This window comes from Camelus dromedarius, chromosome 5, assembly GCF_036321535.1.
Source record: "Camelus dromedarius isolate mCamDro1 chromosome 5, mCamDro1.pat, whole genome shotgun sequence".
NCBI lineage: Eukaryota > Metazoa > Chordata > Mammalia > Artiodactyla > Camelidae > Camelus > Camelus dromedarius.
This window is the reverse complement of record NC_087440.1, coordinates 44688965-44713963: the sequence shown is the minus strand read 5'-3', so window position 1 is coordinate 44713963 and position 24999 is coordinate 44688965. Positions and strand designations below refer to the sequence as shown.

Sequence of the window (24999 nt, the reverse complement as noted above, 5' to 3'; positions counted from 1 at the left end):
GAGATTTGTGGCTTGGCTCAGAGCCTGCTCCTTTGCTCCAGCCTCCCAGGAACCATGCTTAATTACTCATGCAGTTTCAATCCCTGCACTGCTTCTTGCCCTGCATCACCCAAGTGTACTCACATCCCTCTCATGTTAACAAAATCAGGAAGTTCTTTATTTCTAGTGTGCCTGTTTCATTTGTCCTATCACTTACCTTTGCATTGCTAAACTTCCCTAAAAAGTAATTTAATAACTATTTTTTTAATATATCTTAAGGTCTGAATCATATCTCAATGTACTTCAGCCTGCCTTTCATACAGATCATTGCTTAAAATTATTCTTTCATGGGCTGTTAATGATCTTTTAATTGGTAAACCCAATGGCCATGCAGCAATCTTTCTCTTACTGGGCTTTTTTTTTTTTTTTTTGTTTGACAATTTCACCTTTGTTTGACAATTTCCCACCTCATTATTGAAATCATGTTTCACTGTTGACATCCATATATTTCTCAAATTATTCTCTCTTACTTCATTAACTTTCCAAATGTTTTTTATGTCTTGTATAAAGAAAACACTTATTTGTTTTCCCTTTACTTGCACAATACACTTCACTAACATCAACTGGGTGTCTGACAACTTAACTAAATTTGGACACTATCCACCTAGAGATAGGATCACATTGCACTGATTAAAGACTTGGTCCCATGAGACTGCCCTGCCCACATCAGATGCCAATCACATGTTCAAGGTTTGTTGTGGGTTCGTCACCAGTTGTGGGTTCTGGCCAGCAGAAGTCCCACAGAGACGGAATGAATTACTCAAGACTCTGTGGAACAAGTCAAGAGAGCGAGAGGGAGTCAGGAGCCAACTCCACGGGCCTCTCAAATCTGTCATGTTTATTGAGTACAGTCGAAGCAGGAATTTAGGGAAGGACAGGGTGGGATCACAATGAGTACAAAGGCTTTGTTTATTGTTGGTGTTTGGCTCAAGGTCAGAAGACTGTTTTCGGTGAATCATAATCGTGTTGAGCCTTTCAGCTTATCAGGGCGGAAAGTATAAGAATCAGCTGCTTATCAAGATTTTTCTTGGACTCAGGCGGCTATGCCTGTCTTAGGTTGCCCCCTCAGGGGATCTTAACCTGTCATTGCCTAACCAGCCTTCTCACCTCTGAGTCTGCAGCTTTTTACCATTCCAGCCCAAGGCTGTTTTGGGGATAGAAGACTAACAGCAGGCACGCCCAGCATTTATAGCCTGGGGCCTGGGTCATTGCTAAAACCTCAAGGCAGTTACTAAACACATCATCTTCAAGGAGATGAGCGGCTGGGATTGTTACAATTTGTTAACCCAATCATGGGCTCCCACAGTTTGTCACCTGTACTTCTGACCAACTAGCTATAAACTGGGCTTCCCATGACTCCTTTTCTTGGGTTTGATAATTTGCTAGACTGGCTCACAGAACTCAAAGAAACACTTTCTTATTCTTACCATTTTAGTATATAAGAGGATATGATAAAGGATACAGATGAGCAGTTAGATGGAGAGATACATAGAGTGAGGTCTGGAAAGGCCCCAAGCATAGGAGCTTTTGTCCCCATCAAGTTGGGGTGTACTACCCTCCTAAGCTGTGGATGAATTCACCCATCCAGAAAATATCCAACTCCATATTTTGGGGATATTTATGAAGGCTTCATCACTTAGGCATGATCCTTTGTAATTCAGTCTCCAGCCCTTTTCTCATTCCTCGAGAATGGAATGGGGGGAGTGTCTTAGAGCTAAAAGTTGTAAGCTTCCAATCATGACATGGTCTTTCTGGTAACCAGCCCCCATTCTGAAGCTGTCCAGGAGTCCACCAGAGGGTGCCTCATTAAAACAAAAAAGATATTACTGTCACTTAGGTCATTTCAAGGGATTTAGGAGCTCTGTGTCAGGAACTGGGGTCAAAGAACAAATATTAGAATAAAGATACCCCTAGTCGCTTTTGTTACTTAAGAAATTTTAAGAGTTTCAGGAGCTCTGGGCCAAGAACTGGAAGCAGGGATATATGTATTTATTTTTCTATTATTTTATGCGCCCACTGTCATTTTATATGCAATTGATTCCAGAATTACTTCTCAATGCAAAATTTCTTTCCTCAATTCCAGATCAATACTCAGGTGCCTATTGGGCATCTCTGCCTGAATATACATAGAGACCTCAAACAAAATGACTAGACGTCATTGACTTAAGTCTTCCCCAGATGCTCTCTTGTATTCTCTATATCACTGAATATCACTATAATCCCAACATGCTGTGGAAGTAAGATCTTGGTTGTTTCACTCATTATTTATCTTCACCCCATCTACTTCACTTGCAACTAAAAAGATATTAAATTGTGTTGATTTAATTTCCAAATAATGCTAAATTTATTCATGCCTCCCCATCCCCTGTGACACTGCTCTCTACTTTTTTACCTGGACTATTACAGCAGTATCCCAGCTGATTCTGTGGAACCAGTATGAGGCTGAGACTTCTCTTCACCCTCCTGCATTCATACTTAATTGAGAAAAGAAAAAACTGATTTGCACTGATTCAATTCCATGGATTGGATTTGGCCACACACTTAATAGATGGAGGTTCCATAATCATAACCGTCTTATTGACTGAAGGCGTAATATGTGCCAGGCACTGTTATAAATACTTTTCATGATTTATCCAATTGTGTGAGTCATTATGCACATATTACAGGAAAGCCAAGTCTTAGAAAGTTTAAGTAACTTGCTAATGAATAGTGGAGTTTAGGTTAGGAGTTAATCTCCATGTCATTACCCTCTTTTCCTTCATACATTTTGTCATGATTTGCAATTATATTTTTTCTCTAACTTGCTTGTTCATTTTTTGGCTCTTCTGGAATTGCATAAACAAGAAAACAGTGACCTTGTCTGCTTTGACCATGACTGTATCCTCAGTGCTTAAACTAAATCCATGCACACAATAGACATTCAGTAAACATTAAACAAATGCAACAAGTCTAGCTCCAAAGTCTTTGCTTTTATGTTACTCCGTACACGGTGCTGGCCAAATATAAGCAGGTGATACTCTTCTGAGATGTTTTCTTTTCTCTCAGATGGTTGTATATGTGGTAGCTCTAGAGGCAGTTACCTAGGACTGGCACTATTTATGTACTCCAATCGTGTCACAGTATCACTGCATAGGAGAATGCTCTAAAATGCAGAAATTAAAATGTCAGTAAAGAATTCCCATGATCACATACCTCTAGGTACGCTGAAATTCACTGGGCTAGACTGGGCTTAAAGATTCTGGACTTTTCCTCTCCAGATTGGGATCAGATCTGTTTCTCATGTCTTTCGTTGCATGGCGAGACTGCCTATGCAAACGAAATATGGCTAGACCATATATGAAGAGATCTCTGACCCACAATCTGAAGAAACCAGCCCAGGAAACCAATCCATTATCTCCATTAGCCAGCCCAGGAGGCCAGCCTGCTTTCTTTAAGTCAGATGTCTGGGAAGTCAGGTCACTGTTTCTAGCAATGGGTCCAGGAAACCAAACACAACCCTTGTAACAGCCAGCCCCAAACAGCGGGACTTGATTAATAACTGACAGTTCCTTTGACCTCTGTTCCCACTTAAAGTTAAGACCACCATCCAGACATACACTCCTGACCAGTCACGTAGGATGCCCCACTTCTACAGCTTCCTCACGTCAACAGCCTGTAACAAGGGCATGTCTGAAGTCTTCCTTTTATAATTTCCACTGTAGAGCTTTCTACTCCCACACTTAAGAATTTCTCTGTACTCATTAACATTAGACAACTAACTGCATGCCCAGTTTGCTCCGTGTGCACTTAATTTTTTTAGTTATATTCATTTTACTGTTCATTGAGATTATAGCAATTTATACAATACCATCAGTGTGTGATTGGATTTTTTTCAGACACTCAACACAGCTTGCTATCAAACTTTGTGATCATTAACAATCTGATTCACCTTTCTATTATTTTGAAAGAGGAGTCTATTTTTTAATGTACATAGTATGTTAAAGGCCAATTTCTTCAGAAGTCTCAATGAACAGTGTTACTGTTGCTCATTGAAAATGGACATTATTTTGCTCATTTGGAAGAATTTTAAAGTTTAGAACATATAGCCATTAGTTTGAAAAAAAAATTCAGAGACTTTTTAGATTATCAATTCAATATTTTCCCTTGTACATTTGAATACATCTTATTTAGTGAGTAAAGTTAAATAATTATAGCTACTTTTAAATAAAGCATATTTGCTGGGATTCCAGTGACTCTTTTAGGATGACTCCTCTGAACCTATACTTTCTTCCTTTCCATTAAATTTATATTAATTATCATCATGGAATATATGATTTCTAGGTACAATGTAAACAATTTGGCTTACTAGGAGGCATAGCCTAAATATCTTTTTAATGGAAGACATTTATTATAAAATAATCATCTCACATAACAGATTAAGGTCAAAATAATTCAAAATACATCATTTCACTCCTAGTGGCTGAAAATGTATGAAATATCAGGAGCACCAGGCCCACTAATAAGGTTCATAAAGTACTAGAATACATGTGGAAAGATGCTAAAAGTACCATGTACGTGTGCTCCTTTTGATTGCAGAAATGCCATGAGATGCTGTTTTGTCTGATGTCAGTTTTCTGTGGTGAAATTTATGGACTAGGTGAGAGGAGGGAGATCAAAGCAGAGAGACAGGAATAGTTCTTTGTACTTTTACTTAAGTTTTTCAAGCAGCCACATTAATTTGAAAATGTTGCCAATCACTAAAAGGGTTTGGGAAAGATAACTGCCTACATTTCTAATAAAATTTACAAAAGCTTGAAATCCTTGGAGGAAAATTACTCAAGAAACAGAAAATACTACTGAAAAGTGTTGATTGTAACATTAGTAAAAATAAACAGTCATACTCAGTGTTCTTTGCAACTTATATTAAAGGAACAAGGAGATTTTGTTATGGCATAAAAATAAGACATTTGTATTGTGAAGTGTGATGTAAATTTAAATGAAAAAAAGGAATAAAGAATTAAGGAGTCATCTTACATTACATTCACTTACTCTTTTAAAAGCTTTAAAATATATTCTTAAGAAGAGTGTATTTCAAATATGAAGGTAAATGAAAATTTAATTTTTTCAACAATTTGTTGTAGAGAAGGTACTGTCAGTCAGTGTACAAGATGTTGGGGGATATAGTCAGTAATAAATGAAATAAGCAAAACTCCTTGCTCTCATGGAGTTTACATTCTGGAAGGAGAGGAAAATAAATAAATAGCATAAACTGAAGACTATGTTACCTAATGTAAACTGCTAAGAGAAACGTAAGTTAAGAAAAGAGGATTTATTCTTAAATTTTGCACATAACATTTTTATTATTATCCTGTTATTGCCTTTTTCTTAAAAATTGTGTTTGTAAGTGGTCAGAATTTTTCAATACACTTATAAAATGTTACAAATGCAAAGTTACTCTAACATTTAATTGGCTACCCTTGGTCTTTATTTCTTTCACACTTGACGTTTTAGGTAAGGATTCTAATCAAGTTCTCATTGAGAAGGCAATTTCCATTTAAGAATCGGAAGGAAATGAGGGATTTAGCCTTGTGGACGTCTAGGGGAAGAGCAGTCAAAGAGAGGTAAGAATAAGAACAAAGATCAGAGCAGATAAGGTGCCTGCTGTGTTCAAGGAATGGGAAGGAGAAAAGCGTGGGTAGAAGAGAGAGAGAAAATGGGAGAGGAGTCACAGATGAGACGGATTCGTAACCGAGAGCCAGGTCAGGAAGACCTTTTGGCAAGTGGGTTGACCTTCACACCAACGAGGGGTAGCCTTAGAGGAACTTGACAGAGGCACAACATAAACAGTTACATTTTATGTTCTGCCATTTAGATGTTCCACTAGTGATAGCAGTTATATTTATAGTGGAACTAAAAGGGAAATGCCCGGTTCGTATCAAAATGAGGAAATTCTCAGAGCTGTGTGTGCTGTATGTGTGGTGAGCTCTCTGGGATCACAAATAGAAGGGATTGGGTTGGATGGTACCTAGGGCTTGAACTGTAGTTCTACGGTGAGCTTCTTACGGATTAGGATAATTGTCACGCACTGTGAGTCCTGAACATGGAAAGTATATAAACCATGTTTGAGGGGGAAGCCTCTTTTCAAAACAACCACATTAAAACTAGACCAACCAAATGATAGGCCATTTCCAAAGACTTCTTTCTAACTAAAAGTTGGTTTCATTCAATTTTTTAAATTCTCATTTTTCAGTAAAGAAACAACTTTTATTTTCAGATAAAGGAACAACTCCCTTTACACAAGTGTGAAAGAAATAAAGACCAAGGGTAGCCAATTAAATGTTAGAATAACTTTGAATTTCTAACATTTTATAAGTGTATTGAAAAATTGTGACCACTTACAAACACAATTTTTAAGAAAAAGGCAATAATAGGATAATAATAAAAATGTTATGTGCAAAATTTAAGAATAATGCCTTTTATATACATTAATGTTGAGAGGAAATTACTGATGTTGGTGAAAAGCTGTTAGGTAAATAATCTCAGTAAAGTCAGGCCAGTAATATATTTTACTTTGACAGCAGATAAGTTACATTCTTTTCACCACTTGTCTTCAGAGACAATAGAATACTTAATTAAATTAAGCTTACAGTGTCCTTCGTGTCCCCAGTGAGCCATGTTCTCTACAGCTGGTACAAAGCCAAAACATTTAGTGAATTGGCTACCCAGTAAATTATGGTCTTCTCAAGAGTTGAAATTATGTTTCATTTATTTATTGTAATGCATCTTTTTGTGCACTAATTGCTTATTAAAGAAAGCCTAAAGGGCCAGTCTAAATCACTGTCTTTCTTCTTAGTCACCCATTTTCTCCTATTCACTTGAGTTGCTTTTTATCACCAATGATTCTAATAAAAATGTCACCAAATGGCATCATATTATAATCCAATTGTTATTTCTAAGATCACCTTTTATTTTGCCTCCCAGCCGCCTCCACATTTTAGTTGTCAATAATTTAATATTCATTTTAGAATGACTATTTCTAAGGAATTCTTAATTTACCTCTGTTCTGTTCTTACCTAATCTCCTTATTTCTTTTTTAGTTTTCTTTGTTGGTATCTGTTCCTTACTTTCATCTCCATGTTTCTGAAGCATCCCAGGGTGTCCTCATATCTGTTCATTCATGTTCTCTCCCAGATGGAACTTACTGGTTTTGCAATTAGGAAAAAAAAAAAGTCTAAATTGGATCCCTGTTTGACCCTGGTTTGAACCCTTCTTTTTTCCTTCACTTCATTTGTTACATTCGTCCTCATCACCCTGATCAAGCCATACTGGCCCATTAACTATTCCCTGATAAAGACTGCTAGTTGTCACCAATATCTGTGGCAGGTTTCTATTCTGGGTTTGGCCACAACGCATTTGTCAGCCCTCTTAGATTTATTTGATGCCGTGAAATTACCTCTGGCCAATGACATAAGGGTGGTAGAGGAAAGTAATGTATATCATCTTCAGACATCATTCTTAAAAGCTTTTCTGTTTCATGTTCTCGTCCCATGTCTCCTGGCTAGATACAGAGGATACAGAGGCTATTTAAGTCAGGATGGGGTGCTGTGTTATGTATCTCTTCTACTTTGCCATTGTGTGTGTGTGTGTGTATGGGGTGGGGATCATTTGCTGAATTATTGGGATTATCATTTTCTGTTTTATTTTTCAAATGTTTTATACAGATAAATACAGCTTATAGAGATGAAGGCAGTTTGCATTTTTTCATTTCTGTGGACAAGGAACACAATTTTATTTAGTTGATTAGGCTTCTAATTCAAGAGCATTTCTTTTAGTGTAGCACAGTATGATTTGTTCATTGAATAATGAGTTCTTTCAAATAAAGTTTGGGAAAGTTTTGTGCGTCTTTCTATTTCTAATTTTCTTTTCTCTTGTTCTGTACTGTTACCCTTTTTTGTTGTTGTTCTCTTCACTGCCCATTTCCCTAGGGCCCCTCACATTTACTTTTTATTTTATTGAAGTATAGTCAATTTACAATATTGTGTTAATTTCTGGTGTGCAGCAGAGTGATTCATATATATATATATATGTATATATATTCCTTTTCATGTTCTTTTTTATTATAGGCCATTACAAAGGTATTGAATATAGTTCCCTGTGCTATACAGTAGGACCTTGTTGTTTATCTATTTATATATAGCAGTTAGTATACTAAATTTACTAAATTAAAGTTAGTATACTTAATCCCTCGCCACCTCCTTTCCACCTTCGGTAACCAAAAGTTCATTTTCTATATCTATGAGTCTGTATCTGTTTTGTACGTTAAGTTCATTTTTGTCATTTTTTTTTAAGATTCCACATATAAGTGGTATCATATGCTATTTTTCTTTCTCTTTCTGGTTTAATTCACTTAGTATAACAATCTCCAGATCCATCCATGATACTGCAAATTACATTATTTTATCTTTTTTATGGCTGAGTAGTATTCCATTGTATAAATATATCGCAACTTCTCCATACAGTCATCTGTCAATGGACATTTAGGTTGCTTTCATGTCTTGGCTGTTGTAAATAGTCCTAACATGAAGATTGGGATGTATGTATCTTTTTGAATTAGAGTTTCCCAGGAGTGGGAATTTCTGGATCATAGCATAAATCTGTTTTCAGTTTTTTAAGGAATCTGTGTATTGTTTTCTGCATCAAACTACATTCCCACCAAATGTAGGAGGGTTCCCTTTTCTCCGCACCCTTTCTAGCATTTATCATTTGTGAACTTTTTAATGATGGCCACTCTGACCATCAGTGTGAGGTAATACCTCATTGTAGTTTTGATTGGACTTTCTCTGATAATGAGCGATATTGAGCATTTTTTCATGTGCCTATTGGCCATTCGTATGTCTTCATTGGAGAAATGTTTGTTTAGGTCTTCTGCCTATTTTTGGAGTTGGTTGGTTTTTTTTGTTGTTGTCATTGTATTGAGTTGTATGAGCTGTTTGCATATTCCAGAAATTAAGCCCTTGTCAGTTGCATTGCTTGCAAATACTTTCTCTCATTCTATAAGTTGTCTTTTCATTTAATTATGGTTTCCCTTGCTTTGCAAAAGCTTTTAAGTTTAATTAGGTCCCATTTATTTATGTTGCTTTTATTTCTGTTGCCTGGGTAGTCTGCCCTAGGAGAACATTGCTACGATTTATATCAGAGAATCTTTTGCCTATGTTCTATTCTTGCTTCTATTTCTCTTCCATCCTTAGGGCACTATCATTCCCAGGCAACATTTTTATGTCCCTTGTGACCTTAAAGTTCCTTCTCTGAAATTAGTGTTTTGATCTAGCAATAGACTTTTTCAGTATTTTAATAGGTAAGATGGAGTTTCTTAATCTGCAGATAGTTTTTGATCAGTCTGTCCTGTTTCTTATCCTTTTTTTCTTTTCTTTGTTGTTTTCTCTGGATTTTTATTTCTCTCTGTGAAGACACACAGTGGAAATGTGGTAGATAGCTTGCATGGATTGAGTGATGCTGTGCATGACAGTGTTTGACAGGACAGTTTCCCATTTAAACCCTTGAAAGTCTTCTATGATCTATATACATTAATACATCTTGACAACATTAAGTTTTCAATTCTAAAACAACTCCATATTGTTAAGTATTTACCCGGATTTTAGAGATAAGATGCCTTCACATCATTGTTGAGAAAAAAAATTAATTCGGGTCTTTAAATTTTCTTAACTAGTGTCCTTGTTCTATATTCTCTCTCAGGTATCAGATTATATGATGGCTTGTTTAATTTTTAGCCTCTTCACTTCTGTCTCTGGTAAAATTAAGTGCTTTATAGTATCCTGCTAGGAACAGAGACCTTGAGCACTTAAAGTTCAAAACTGAAAAAGTTATTTCAACTAGAGTTGTGCTGAGTTGGCATTTTAGAATGTACTTAAATTCTATTTGATATTTGAATAGTTTCAGCCAAATCTTATTCAATCTCAATCTCCATGTGATGGTGAATTTAAATCAAAGTTCTACTCATATTTTCTTATAAAAAGTACTGAAATAGAAAACTTGTCATAATACTATGTACCACTATGAGAGATGCATGATAAACATTTAATATATGGAGAAAATGGGAAATTTTTATAACACTTTTAAATGCAAATTTGAATGTGTGTGTGTGCATACTAATAAACACATAGTTTCACACAGAGGCAAAAAAAAAGCTGAATAATTTTATAAGATGAAATAGAATCTTACAATTGTAACAAATTGAAAATTAGATTTAAACATGTCTTGCATTTGTGACTTCCTTGACATTTTTACTGCCTTTTTCAAGTCCTCATTGCCTCCTTTCTGATTTTTGCTGTATCATGAGTACTTTTTCTAAAAATATCTACTCCTTTTCAAACTTGAATCCAAACTTTGGTAAGAATTGTCCAAAGGCACAAATCATGATTTGGACTATGGTTCCTCATCACTTACAGAAATAAACCAAAATACCTAGCTTAGTATTCACCACAATTTGTCAGTAAGACAATAACTTTCTTTCCTAGTTTCATCTCCTCAGTATACCGACAGATCTACACTAAACTATAAACTTCTATTTACCTTTTCCTATGCATACACTCAACTGAATTTCCTCCCTGTTTATACTCAAGCTGTCTCTTAATTCTATTAAGACTACAGTCAAGAAGAATTTATTAATCTCCAGTTAGAACTACATTCTCCCTGGATCTCTCTGTAGTCCCTAGATTTCTACTACCTCATTTGTTCTGTTGTGGTGGTGGTGGTTCTACTGTTGTAATTGTTCTCACACTTGGTCACATTTTTCAAAATATATGTATAAACTTTTTTTGGTAGTGATCATGACTAATTTACATACATGAATAATTACTGAATATCTTCTATAGCTAGGATTATACTAAGCGCCGCTTCCACAATGTCCTACTTAATACTCAGAAGCATCGGGCAGTAAATGGAGAAACTGGCATAAGGAAGTTAAAGAGACTTGCTCTTTATTTTCACTGAACTCTTAACTTCAATTTAACATATCTTTCAATTATAAATGTAAACTACACATTATCTTAGTGTTAACACTTTCAGTATTTTTTCACCAAGAGTAATCACATGTATTTTCATAACACATTACAGATATTGTATATATTTAAACATATCATTTATATTCATCACATCTTCAAAATTATAGTACTTAATAGATTCTGTTACTTAACATGTTAATACAGAAGATCTTATAATACCTTCTTCCAAATTCATTTTTTAAAAACAGGCTTTATTTTTCAGAGTGATTTTAAGTTCACAGGAAAATTGAGAGGAAGGTAGAGATTTTCCATATACCTGCTGCCCACATGCACAATGTCTCCCATAAGCAACAACACCCACTAGAATTGTACATATGTTACAACTGACAAATCTGTATTGACACATCATTATCATTCAGAGTCCATAATCTACATCATGGTTCACTTTTGGTATAGTACATTCTATGGGTTTGGACAAATAAGTAATGAGAGTATTTTCACTGCCCTAAAAATTCTCTGTGCTTTGCTCATTTTTCCCTCCCTTCTTGCTAACCCCTGGCAACCACTGATCTTTTTACTGTCTACATAGCTTTATCTTTCCTAGATTGTCATATAGTTGGAGTCCTAAGTATATAGTATGTTCAGATTGGCTTTTTTCACTTAATAATATGTATTTAAGGTCCCTCCATGTCTTTTCATGGCTTGATAGCTCATCTGTTTTTAGTGCTGAATTATGTTCCATTGTCTGGATGTACCATAGTTTATTTATTTATCTACTGAAGGACACCTTAGTTGCAATTATGAGCAAAGCTACTCTAGATATCTGTGTACAGGATTTTTTTGGGGGTGCTGACTAGGTTTATTTATTTTAATGGAGATACTGGGGATTGAACCCAAGACCACATGCCTGCTAAGTATGCACTCTACCACTGAGCTATACCTTCCTCACTGTGTGCAGTTTTTGTGTGTACATAAGTTTTCAACTTTTTTTGGTGAAAACCAAGGAACACAATGGCTGGATAGTAATAGTATGTTTACTTTTGTAAGAAACCACTAGACTGCTTCAAATTGTCTGTACCAATTTGCATTCCCACCAGCAATGAGAGTTCCTATTGCTTCATATTCTCACCAGCATTTGATGTTGTCAGTGTTCTAGATTTTGTCCATTCTAATAGAAGTGTAGAAGTATCTCATTTCTGTTTTAATCTGCATTTCTCTGATGACATATGATGTGGAACATATTTTCATATGCTTATTTTCTTTTTGTATACCTTCTTTGGTGAAGTGTCTGTTAAGGTCTTTGGTTCGTTTTTAAATTGGGTTGTTTATTCTCTTATTTTTGAGTTTTAAGTGTTCTTTGTATATTTGGATAACAGTTCCTTGTCAGAGGAACTGACAGCAGCTTATTAGACTGCCAAACTGGTATATAGGAAAAAAATTAACAGTGCTATCTCTTATCTACTCTTGTAATAATGCACTTTATGCTGCTGCAATACTCCCAAAGCTCAGTGGATTACAAACTGAAAAATTTATTCTTACCCAGGTCTCCAAGTTGACTACAGTTTGACTGATGTAGTCTATGCTTGGCTCCACAGCTTTGTGTCAAGCTAGGCTTGACTCTGGGCAATGGGTTAGGATCAGGTCAACTCCATGTGGATGTCAGTACTAGTTGATAGATATCTGGGCTATAAAGTTCTCATAACAAATGGAAGAGTCCTAAGAGCTGAGCCAAACTGTGCAACCACAATTTAAGCCTGCTTGAAACATTATTCACAATAGCCAAAAGATGGAAACAGCTCAAATGTCCATAGACAGATGAATGGACAACCAAAATGTGGTATATTACATACGATATTATTCAGCCTTGAAAAGAAATGAAATTCTGATACATGCTGCATGTGCATGAACCTTTACAAAATTATGCTAAGCAAAATAAACCAGCCACAAAAAGACAAATAATATATGATTCCACTTATGTAAGATGAATAGAATAGTCAAGTAATAGACAAAAAGCAGAATAGTTGTTTACAGGGCTGAAGGGAGGGAGAAATAGGAAATTATTCTTGATGTATAAAGAATTTCAGATTGAGGTGATTAAAAATTTCTGAAGATAGTGGCGATGAACGCACAGCAGTGTGAATGTACTTATTGCCACTTATTTGTACACCTAAAAATCATTAATACGGTGAATTTAATCTTATATATATTTTATCAAATATAACCCCCCGAAAAACTAATCATGAAAAAATACTAGGTGGATGATTTGAATATATCAAGGTTTGACGGAATGAGTATACAGTGAGGAAGCAAGGACTTAAAAACTTCCACAAACCTGAATAAAACAGATACCAAGATGAGGGCACACAATTAAATTTCTTTTAGTAAAACTGATGAAATGGGTGGGGGACTTGGCTTGAGTTTTGTGAGGTGAAATAGGAAGATGGTGAAATCTCAGAAACAAGCCAAGAACTCCGGTGTTAGAATTAATCTGAGACTACCGAAAATGCAAAATAGGGCCAGGTAATTGGGCTAAAAACATCACTGAGTTTTTCTGGTGTCTTACAAAGATTCAGACTTTAAGGTGAAGGGAGGCAAACCTATTGTTGGCATTAAGTAACTCTAGCTATTGAGGGAATGGGACTAAAGAAAGGTAGACAAAGAAAAAAAGGAAAATGCACACTTTATTTCACTCAAAGCCTGTATCTGTGACTCTAGTAGTTTTAGTAAATCGGTGGTATTTTCTAATTCAATAGAATTCTCCACAGCAGAGCAGAAATTGATAAATGTGACTTCAGTTGGCCTATCAACAATTGATATTTGTCAAGAGAAAAAAAAAAAGGAAATATTTTCCATCTGGTGCATTCCTATAATAAATCATAACATTTAGGTCTTTGACCAAACAAGAAAATGAATCAGCAAAAGTTATCATTAATTGTCTTACTCTCCTATAGTCTCCAAATTTGCTACTTTAAAAAGTGTTTCTGCTTTTTAAAGTTGCCACATCAATAATACAGCTCACTAAAATTCAAAAATTCAATTATGTAACTAATATCAGACTATTAAAACTGTGTTACAAAGAACCAATCAGATGTCATGTGCCAGCTTTTTGCCCAGATAATAAATTATGAAATAATGATAATTTGACTATATATATTTGTCTTCTACATGAGCGTCAGATTTATATTTGTTGAAGTTCCTGTCAGTATTAATAATGTGCATCATTAAAGAACACTAGGAGCAGGCAGGGTGAAAAGGAAAGGTGAAGTGGGATAAATAGCCATCTTAAATCAATGAAGGCAGTCCATATGAAAGGAGGAAAAATTAAAACTTAAAGAAAAATATTTTAAGAAATGATAAAATAGTGTAAAACTTTTAATGGAGATTGGCCTATTAAGAAAATACTTGCTTTATGCTGAAATCAATCAATTCAGTTTAACTTGGTAAAATACAAATATGTATACTTATAGTTTATTATTGTTTATAACATAATTCATGTTTTGACTCATCTAGCAAGGATGAATGTGCTTCAGAGTAACTGTTATAATATTTACTCTGTAAGAATTAATTTTAAAAAGTGTACTATAATTTAGTATTCATTCTATTCCAAAAGTTAATATCAAAATAATATTTTATCATTTTATAATATCAAGTACAATTGATCTTCCAAATATGTATGTCAGCTTTATAGTGGGCATTCTGAATCTCCTAACTTAACCATATCCATTTCCTGAAATGTATAGAAATCCCATTTGAAAAGGAAAAACTTAATAGAAAGATTAGTCTTCTATACTGATCTCTCAGTTTTGGGTTGTGGCAAACTCTGGATTATCAGAACAAAAGTCTTTTTAGTGTAGACTCTGCTTTTGTTTCTGCTTCCTCCTACCAATGATATACTACAGAGATAGGGAAAGCCCAATTCAAAATGAGGAGCCAAAACTTGATTTGTTACAGGTCATCTTAGTAGTCACACTGATTGATCAACTTATAGATAAGAATGAAAACCTTCCTGCAAATGAAACCCAAGAAAATCTGCAGAGTAAAATCAGACAAACAAAAGTTCAAGTTTCAGTAGCAAAGTGATTTTGTAAACTCCAGATTAAAAAAAAAAATTGGAAGCACTAGAGGTTAACCAAAAGTAAGCAGAAATTGGAGAGATATACCCACAAAAGATGAAAACTATACTGGATGAGATTCACATTTATATAAAATTTACCTGAGGACATTCTCCAACCTATGGAGCACGGTGTAGCTATAATTCAAGCAAAAAAAGAAAAAAAAAAAAGTCTGGTGTGGCCAAAATTCAAGTAAAACTTTTATTGGATTCAGGAGTTAGAGAATTACATTTGAGGATATCATAGCTTCTGAAAATTCAGAGGGAGAGCACCAGATAAGAAGATGCATGTTCTTACAGACTAAGCTTAATTCCTTGAAAGACACCTGAACTGCACACATACAGGAGGTTTTCTGAGGGCCTGAGCAGAACAACAGCTGGAGGCATTAAAAAGTCTGAGTAGGAGTTTAAGCTGCTGTTCCCCGGGTCTCCAAGGGACACTGAGTTTGTAATTTAAGTATAGCTAAGGTAGCAACCTGTTAAAATACAATAAAAATTATTCAGTGAAAGATAACAGAACTAGGGACTCTACAATGCATCATCCAAAATATATGGTATGCAATTTAAAATACTAGACATATGAAGAAACAGGAAAACGTAGGCCAATAGAGAAGAGCAAAATAAGTAAGTAGAAATGGATTACAAAAAAGATATACAGATATTAGAATTAGCAGAAGATGCCTTTTAAGCAGCATAATATGTTCATGGAGCTAAAGTAAAATATAATCATAATGAGTAAACAGATGGGGAAGTATTACAGAAAAAAAAGAAAACTATAAAAAATGCAAATTCTTAAGTTGAAAACTACAATATCTAAAATAAGTCACTGTATGAGCTTTACATCAAATTGCAAAAAGTTAAAGGAAGAGTTGGTTACTTAGAAAATAAATTGATGGAACTATCTGCTCTGACAATTTCTGTAAAATCTATATAATGTCATCACTGAGGCATTATATTTGAATTTGGTTTTTGAGTTAATTACCTTTCTATTTAAATATCTACTGAAGCCTCTGTTTCTTTATCTCCAGAATTCAGACACACAAAGAAAATATCACCTGACTCATAGAATAGTTGGACGTTCATGACATAGTAATGTGTTTTGTAAATAACTAACTGCAGCCAAAAAGGGCAAATGGTCAATGGTAGTCATTGTTATTATACCATATTTATTTTATTTGAGATTATGAACAAGTGTTTTATCTAACAAATTCACTTCAAGATCTCTACCATTTCCTGTTTGTTTCATTTGCCATTGTGTGTGGCAATGGAAACTGAATAATCACTTTGGTGTGTTAAACTTGTGAGCCTAAGTAATGCAGGTTACCAAAAAGAGAGAATTCATTAGAAGATCTGATTTTGGTGTAATAATACAAAAGTCAGTATTTTGTTGCCTTCATAATTTCCTTTGGTGCTGATTTTGAATCTCCTATAATGCTCTCTTCCTATGTGAGCTATATCAGTACACTCCTTTTATCTGCATCTAAGTGGTATCCAACATTTTCCATTCCTTTTAAAATGTTATATATATGTATACTATTTTTGACCTACAATCCCGGTCTAGTAATCACTTTTCCATGGCCATTTCACTTATGAGACCTCTCAATCATGTTGGTATCTATGAAATCATAGAGTTGTTAACATTTCAGGGTTAATTTTTACCCATATCTTATATTCTAATTTTGTTATCAATATTTTTTTTACATTTTTTGGAAACAATGGACATTTCTCCCTTTTAAAAATCTCTTTCAGACATGCTACCACCTGTATTTTATGTCATCTATACTCTGTTCTCTGTTTTCTTCTGTATATTTCTCACACTTTACCTCATCTTTGATTCAAAGTTTTCAATTGAATTGAAATTTTATAGCAAGACACATCATTCTTGACTTGATGATAAATTATTTGTCAGAAACTTAATATCCTTATAATATTAGCTGAATTATTTGTCAAAAACTTAATATCCTTATAATATTAGCTGTAGTCCAGAAAGTAAAATACCATTTAACACCATATTCATGAATTTGTCATATTTCCCTTTTTTTTTTATTCTTTCAGTTTTTGGCCTGTATTGTTTGTTTTATGAGGGGAAGGTAATCAGGTTTTTCATTGATTTCCACTTGGAGGAGGTACTGGGGATTGAACCCCTGATCTCTTGGGTGCTGAGCATGCGCTCTACCACTTGAACTATACCCTTCCCCTCTTTTTTTTCTTTCAGTTTTAATTTTCCAATTCTTATGCGATAGAAGCAGGAGTTATTAGTGATTTAGATTTTTTTTCAGTCTTGGCACATTTTAGTCATATTTCAAACAACTATTTCTAAAAATAATGTACCTCTTCTTTACCTCCTTTCTCCAGAAATCATATACTACTATTAGATTTCATGACCTAAAAGCAAGACACCATCAACCAGAGGGGAAAATGATACTTGAAGGACTACATCAATGTCCCTCATGGTTCCCTTTTAAGTGGGAAGTTTTCATCTTCAACAATTATTATGACAGATGGTTTCTGACTTACAGGTGATGACAACTTTAAAAAGAGGTGATATGTTTACATTATGATACTAGATAGGGTGTTCATTCTACATAATCTGGCTATTTAAAGGCTTTGGCATAGTTCATAGGACCATGTTGGTGTAGGAAATATTAAATGATTATACGTTCACTAACATGGTTCCATGAACTATGCTTTGACATTTAAATATAGCAGCTATAATGATTTTAATAAAATTTTGGAAATTAATTGAAAAGTGCCAAATGCATTTCAAACACTGTCATTATCACTGCTTGGTAAAAAGATAAATCATCTCCAGCTGAGTAGGAAGAAAGAAGAAGGAAAGGGAGACATTGAAAACTGAAAAAAAATGCAATCATTAAGTCTAGTAGCACTTGGCATTTAAATCTTTATTCCATGCTCCATACTCATAATGTATGTAAGAAAAATATATTTGTAATTTACAAATAATTCATTTCATTTATGCTTTAAACATTTGCCTCAGATATTGCTGAGTATAGTCAGTTTAGATTTCACAGACTAATACTAGCCAAGTCACCTCCTTGAACAGCTGTCATGCATAAAAAGCCTCTTCTAAGAATGTTTAGTTTTTCATACACTTCCTATTTGCATTTTTGGATGTATGTGCAAAATGTTCCTATGAAGCAATGTGAAATAAAATAATATTTAATTTTGAATGTGGTTCAATACTTACTGAAATAATATAATCCATACTTATTTATTTCCCTATAGTAACTATTAAAAATTGCTTTCACTGCTGTTTATTTTGTTAAATAAGCATTATATTACTTATGACTTGAGCTATATATTGTGACTATACCAGCTTTTTGGATATTGAATCCTGCTCAATATCCTTTCCAATCCTTCAGTCTGGGATGGACTCAGATAGGCAGATAATGACCAACAATTATGTCAACTACATCTTGATCTTGGAATGCCATTGCCATCTGCCAAAATATCTCTCTACACCACTGAGCTCTACCCTTTATTTGGACTTGGTAATGTCATCTCCTGAGTGAAGAGGTTCCAATGTACTTTTAACATACTGGAAAAATACAGAATACAAAAGCATGTTCCTTAGATGAGAAAGTTACAAGAATAAAGTAAAAAAAAAAAACCTAGCTTCATTATTCATTTACATCATGCCAACCTCAGCATTAGTTTTATACAAATAAATTGCTCTAATATAAATTGATCATCCATGAGCCAGTGTGACATATTTCATACTAAGGGCATATGGGGAAATAAATACATTCCTGAGAATATAAGGTAAGATGAGAAGCAGGTAAAAAAAAAAATTCTAGAAAGAGTAGGGCCAAGGCATAATAGAAAAAAAAAATCCTTAAGAATTATGAGGAACAAACTTGAGATAACTGAGCATATACGATAGTGTCATGGTTGTGAACCAGGTCGTATGGGATGTGGTTAGAGGATACCTCCCCAGCTCTGCCAGGGCCTCATATCAGAAGCAACATATCAGTGAAACAAGACATTTATCCATCATAGTGATGTTTGTAAGATGAATGGCAGTATAGGCAGATCAAAAACAAACAAGTGTTTGGAGCTAGCCTCTAGACTGAGTGTCTGTTAAAGGCAAAGGTATAGACGTTACCAGGTTATGTTAACAGGTACTGTAATGACAACAACACAATCAACAGCATAGTGCCTATCCCTGACAAGTGCAGGGTCCCTCAGGTGGTTACGTAAAGTGACATTAAAATTAAAATTTTGCCTTTTGTATGGGTAGCTAAAGCATTCAGGTAGACATGTACAACCGAGAAGCCGTGGCCTTAGGAAACCCAAAAGTTTGTTTGCTTGCTTTTATAAGAGGTTTATTTATAAGAAACATTTATTGATGTCCGTCTTCCACCTTTCAAGGTTTGGCCCATGGGTAGTAACTTTAGTGCATTTCCAGGAACATGCATGTGTGAGTATGCGATTTTTGTAGTATTCCACACACAGCATCAAGAAGGCCCAGAGTAGAAAGCAAGAGAAACAGGAGGGCTTAGTTGTCCTCACAGGTTGTACTTTTTCTCACAGGCTGTAGCGTTCTTTGCATTCCCTCATTCCATGTCCGTATTTTTTCCAGACAGCTGCAGGTCTGGCCTCAACCAACTTCAGCCCTACTACCAGCCAAGGAGTAAAAATCTTCCGTAAGCTGCTTTACCAGCATACCTCCGTGGCCAATGGTGAGTGACTTTCCATTGATCCTTTGTCATCTTTAATATCTTTACTTCCCCAACTTCACCCACAATTTTAGGACTTAATTCTCATAATAAGTTTTATTTCTCATTACTCATAATGGTTGAATTGACCTGGCTGAATCCAAATGATAAATATATAGCTATAAAAGTAAGACAAAAATGTATATAATTATTTAGTTGACTCATTATGTAGGATTTTGGTAACTGTCAGATAATAAATAACAATAAGTTGTTTTTTGGACAATAAATAACCAATATGATGTCTATAATGCCCAGATATAGTTAACCAACAACTCACACAAAAATAATAAAATATGTATTGGAGTAGAATATTATTTGAAGTGATATCATTGTGCCAAAAATTTAGAGTCATTTCCATTACATTAAATTTAGAAAGGAACAAAATGAAGTAGGCAAAAGGCCAGGTTGTTCTTCTGTCTTCTTTGAAAGAGAGTTTGCCTGGGTAAGTAGAGAAGATCATAAAGAAAATAAAAGCAAATAAAGAATCCATTTGTGGACTTTATCTGTAATGAAAAATCACACACTTGAGGTGTACAGACATGAATAGCAGCAAGATGGCATAAGGATTTATCTGAGAACAGGTGGCAGAAAAGAAAGAAAGCCAGTTTAGTGATGGCCTCCACTAGCGGCAGACACTGATAAGATATGTGAATATGAGATTACATGAAAAAAAGCTAATAAAAATGTTTTTGGAGTTTCTGTCTAATACAGTCTTCTCAAATTTTAATGGGTATATATATCACCTTGTGGTCTTAAAATACATATTCATAGTCAGTAGATCTGGGATACGACCTAGGTTTCTGGATTTCTTAGGTGATGCCAATACTATAGGTCTGTGGTCAACATACTGTTCAGCAAGGATCTTATAGAAATTAGTTGTAACCAAGGAAAGAAGCATACTATAGGAAAGGAGACATAGATGACCAAATGTAATCAAAGCTGGCTTCCTTTATTCCACATTGTTTGTGAAATGTATCTATATTGCTTCACATATAGCAGTTCTGATGTTATGTGAGGTCAGGTAGGAGAATATTCATTGCTGCATAGCATTCTATTACATAAACATACCACATGCTATTTTTCAACTTCCACTGCTGATGGGCATTTGAGTTTCTTCCTAACTGGATTGTGAACAATGCTGATATGAACATTCTTATGCATACCATTTAGTGCGTTGTTACTCGAATTAAGAGGAACAGAGTTTGCAGACAGACATCCAGCCACCATGCCTCTCCCTGAGATACAGAAGTTTGCCCACACTAGACCTGATCCTCTGAATGCGTGGACCAAACCACTGAAAGCAGCAGTGGTCACTGGGCAGGAACAGGGAGAGAAGGGCAGGCAGAGAAGGAATGTCAGAGGGAGCCCTGGGCACCAAGAGAAAGAACAGCTCCCAGGGAGTCAATGAGTCTGTAGATGGTGTGACTGTATGTCAACTAAGAATCCAAGCCCTTCTTGCATGCTCTGTTGTCCCATGGTCTTTACTTGTAAAACACAAATTCAAAAATACAATTATTAGCTGTGTCACCTTGGAGGTTAGGATGTGGATCAACTCAACCAATAACTGAGGTCAGCTGGTGTCCTGGATTGAACCAGATGTCTAGGATGACCACACTTGCATATGTGGTGTTTCATTAAGTTTCAGCTGAAGCAAAGGAAACAGCTTGACCACATGTTGACCATCATCTAACAGGCTACACTTGCCTTCTTACTGTTGACTAATTAGCTAAATGACTCCATTGCATTGCTGCCTTGCATCCATTTTGTGTGGCTAAGCAGCCTGCAGGGGGCTTCAAACTTACACCAGATCCTCCTGAGAGTGTGAGACCTTGGATAACAGCCTGCAGAGTCACAAGTAAGTTCCTGATATGACTTCCCTAATCCCTGATGATAAGCATTCTCTCCAGCTCTTTCTCCTTGTACACCCCTTAGATGGAGCTTACCAAAAGCCCAATCTTTTTGGTTTGAATTGACAATTTGGCCCCAGCCCATGAAAGCCAAAAACGCTCTACTCTGGATAGCTAATAAAGGCTTATGCCCCAGATCCTGCAGCTCACTCTCTGCCTGCACCCTGCCTTGACCTTCTGAGTGGTCCCTCCAAGCTGCCATGTAATTCCTCCAGAGTCTTGTGGTCTTTGTTGAACCAGGCTCATCATTTGAATACCCTGTGACTCTACTTAACAAATGTTAATTAATAAAAGTCACAACACTTGTGCAATTGTGGTTTGAGGGTTCCCCCAAGCAGCAAACCAGCAAGTCCCATGTGAAAACACTTTTCACTGCATTGCTTGTATCTCATGCTCCAATATCTCGTTGGCCAGAGCAAGTCACAAGGCCACCCTAGACTGAGTGTGGGACCATACTGGCAAAGGGCTTGGTTATAGGGAGAGGAATAATTTGCAGCCATTTTTCCAAACTACCGAGCTCAGAAAATTGTATACTTCATATCTGTGCTCTCCCCATGTGTTAATTTTACAACAATAAAATCAATTAATTAAAAAAATAAAAACAATCTAGGAGAACACTTAGCACAACTTCTGGACCTCTTAGTGCTTTAGCTCAGATGGGTTGATTTGGTTTCCAATTGACTATTTTTTCTACTCTAGAAATTTTTTTAAATTTTTACTTCTTTATTGTAGTCAGTTTACAATGTTGTGTTATTTTCTGGTGTACAGCAGAGTGATTTATTTATATTGATATAATTTTCCTCATATAATTTTATATTTCTTTTTCATTATAGGTTATTAAAGATATTAAGTATAGTTCCTTGTGCTATACAGTAGGACATTGTTGCTTATCTATTTTGTATACAGTAGTTAATATCTACAAATCCCAAAATCTTAATTTATCCTTCCCCACACCCTTACATCCCTGGTAACCAAAAGTTTGCTTTCTATGTCTGTAAGTCTGTCTCTGTATTGTAAATAAGTTCATTTGTAACTTTTTTTTTTATTCCACATGTAAGTGATATCATATGGTATTTTGCTTTCTCTTTCCGGCTTACTTCACTTAGCATGACTTCAAACTAAGTATATTCTACTTAATATGGGTCTCCAGATCCACCCGTGTTGCTGCAAATGGCATTATTTCATTCTTTTTTATGGCTTAGTAGTATTCCATTGTATAAATATACCACAATCAGATATATGCCCAGGAGTGGGATTGCTGGATCACAGGATAAGTCTATTTTCTGTTTTTTGAGAAATCTCCATACTGTTTTCCATAATGGCTGCTCCAAAATACATTCCCACCAACACTGTAGGAAGGTTCCCTTTTCTCCAGCATTTATAGTTCATGGACTTTTTAATGATGGCCATTCTGACTGGCATGAGGTCATACCTCACTGTAGTTTTTATTTGCATTTCTCTGATAACTAGCAATATTAAGCACTTTTTTTTTTTTCATGTGCCTATTGGCCATTTGTATGTCTTCACTGGAGAAACGTTTGTTTAGGTCTTCTGCCCATTTTTGGATTGGGTTGTTTTTGTTGTTGTTGTTACTGAGTTGTATGAGCTGTTTATATATTCCAAAAATTAAGCCCTTGTCAGCTGCATCGTTTGCAAATATTTTCTCCCTTTCTGTAGGTTGTCTTTTTGTTTTATTTATGGTTCCTTTGCTGTGCAAAAGCTTATCAGTTTAATTAGGTCCCATTTGTTTATTTTTGCTTTTATTTCTATTGCCTAGGTAGACTGCCCTAGGAGAACATTGCTAAGATTTATGTCAGAGAATGTTTTGCTTATGTTCTCTTTTAGGAGGTATATGGTATCTTGTCTTATGTATAAGTCTTTAAGCCACTTTGAGTTTTCTTTTGTGTATGGTGTGAGGGCGTGTTCTAAGTTCACTTATTTACATCTGGCTGTCCAGTTTTCCCAGCACCACTTGTTGAAGAGACTATCTTTTCTCCATTGTATATTCTTGCCTCCTTTGTTGAAGATTAATTGACTGTATATATGTGGAAATTTTTAATTTTGGGGTTTTTTTTTTGTAAGAACAGCTGCAAGTTATTTTTATGTGTAAATGTTATACATGTACATTGTTTATCCAACCTTTTCCATAAATGTGATTATTTTTCATGAAATAGCAAGCAGCTTATGTCTCATTCTTACAATGATGTATCCTAAATGGCAAGAGTTTTTGTCTATAAAAATAAAAATGCATTTCCTATGTGGAATGTTCATGTAAGTAATCTCAGTATTGTCTGATGTGTTATTTTAATGCATTTAATTTAATTTAAATTTTTACAAGTTAATGGTATTTTATAAATGACTGAACTTCATTTGCCCCAATGGGCAAGACTTGTAAAGGATACACATGTCCTACCTTTCTTGTCTGATATTTCACTTACATTTTTGCTCAGTTAAGTTAAGGAAATAATTAAGATTTAAATTGTTTTATGTTTTCAAATATTCTATTTAGTTCCAAACCATTTCAATTAGTACCATTTTCCTTTGATAGCGAAAGCATCTTTTCATAGATTCAAGTGACTTTTCTACAAGGCCATACTTTCTCCCATTATATTACAGTCCTTTGTAAAACAGAGTAACCAAAGCCTTTTTTAAAGGTCATAAAATTATATCAAGAGCCACCCTCTGTCAATTTTGTATTGCTGCTCCTAAAAGAAATTCAATTGTACTTACTACAATCCTCCTTTTATGAATTCCTGCTGGCCAAAAATGAATTACATACCTAATTTTTAGGTCATAATGGCAGACACTCAAGTGCTCTATGTCCCTGAAATTTTGACATTTACAACCTGAAAGCTAGTAGAATTTAACCCACCACATATTATATTTTTCTTCTATTTTTCTTTTTAATTTTTACACTTTCAAGTTGTAATTTATGAACATTTTGTTTATTGTGCCTCAGTTTCAATGTATTGTGTGCATTTTTTCAAATATGTTTTGGTCTCTTCTTCATCACTGCGTTCTAAATTTCATCACAGCCAAATAACTAATTGGATGATATTAAGGTACTTCTTTTTTCTAAAATAAGTCAATTTTTTAAATCATGAATTTAGAACAGACTTCTTCCCTATTTTTCTTTCTGTCTAGCAATCTATTAAACTACATCTATCTGTACTTGACTACATTTCATCAATTCTAAGAGGCAT

General features: G+C 35.0%; 2 long non-coding RNA genes across 13 annotated transcripts in view; one reads left to right on the top strand and one right to left on the bottom strand.

Annotated features, from left to right (window-relative positions):
• Positions 1 to 24999, bottom strand: part of LOC135321303 (uncharacterized) — a 277107-nt gene that overhangs the window by 63784 nt on the left and 188324 nt on the right. The window lies entirely within an intron of this gene.
• Positions 1 to 24999, top strand: part of LOC105092120 (uncharacterized) — a 207766-nt gene that overhangs the window by 63137 nt on the left and 119630 nt on the right. For 9 of the 10 annotated variants that reach the window (XR_010380949.1, XR_010380950.1, XR_010380946.1 and 6 more), the window contains exon 3: positions 19754 to 19853. This is a non-coding gene — a long non-coding RNA (uncharacterized LOC105092120). The remainder of the gene's footprint in view (positions 1 to 19753; positions 19854 to 24999) is intronic. The other variant, XR_010380944.1, reaches the window with a different exon arrangement.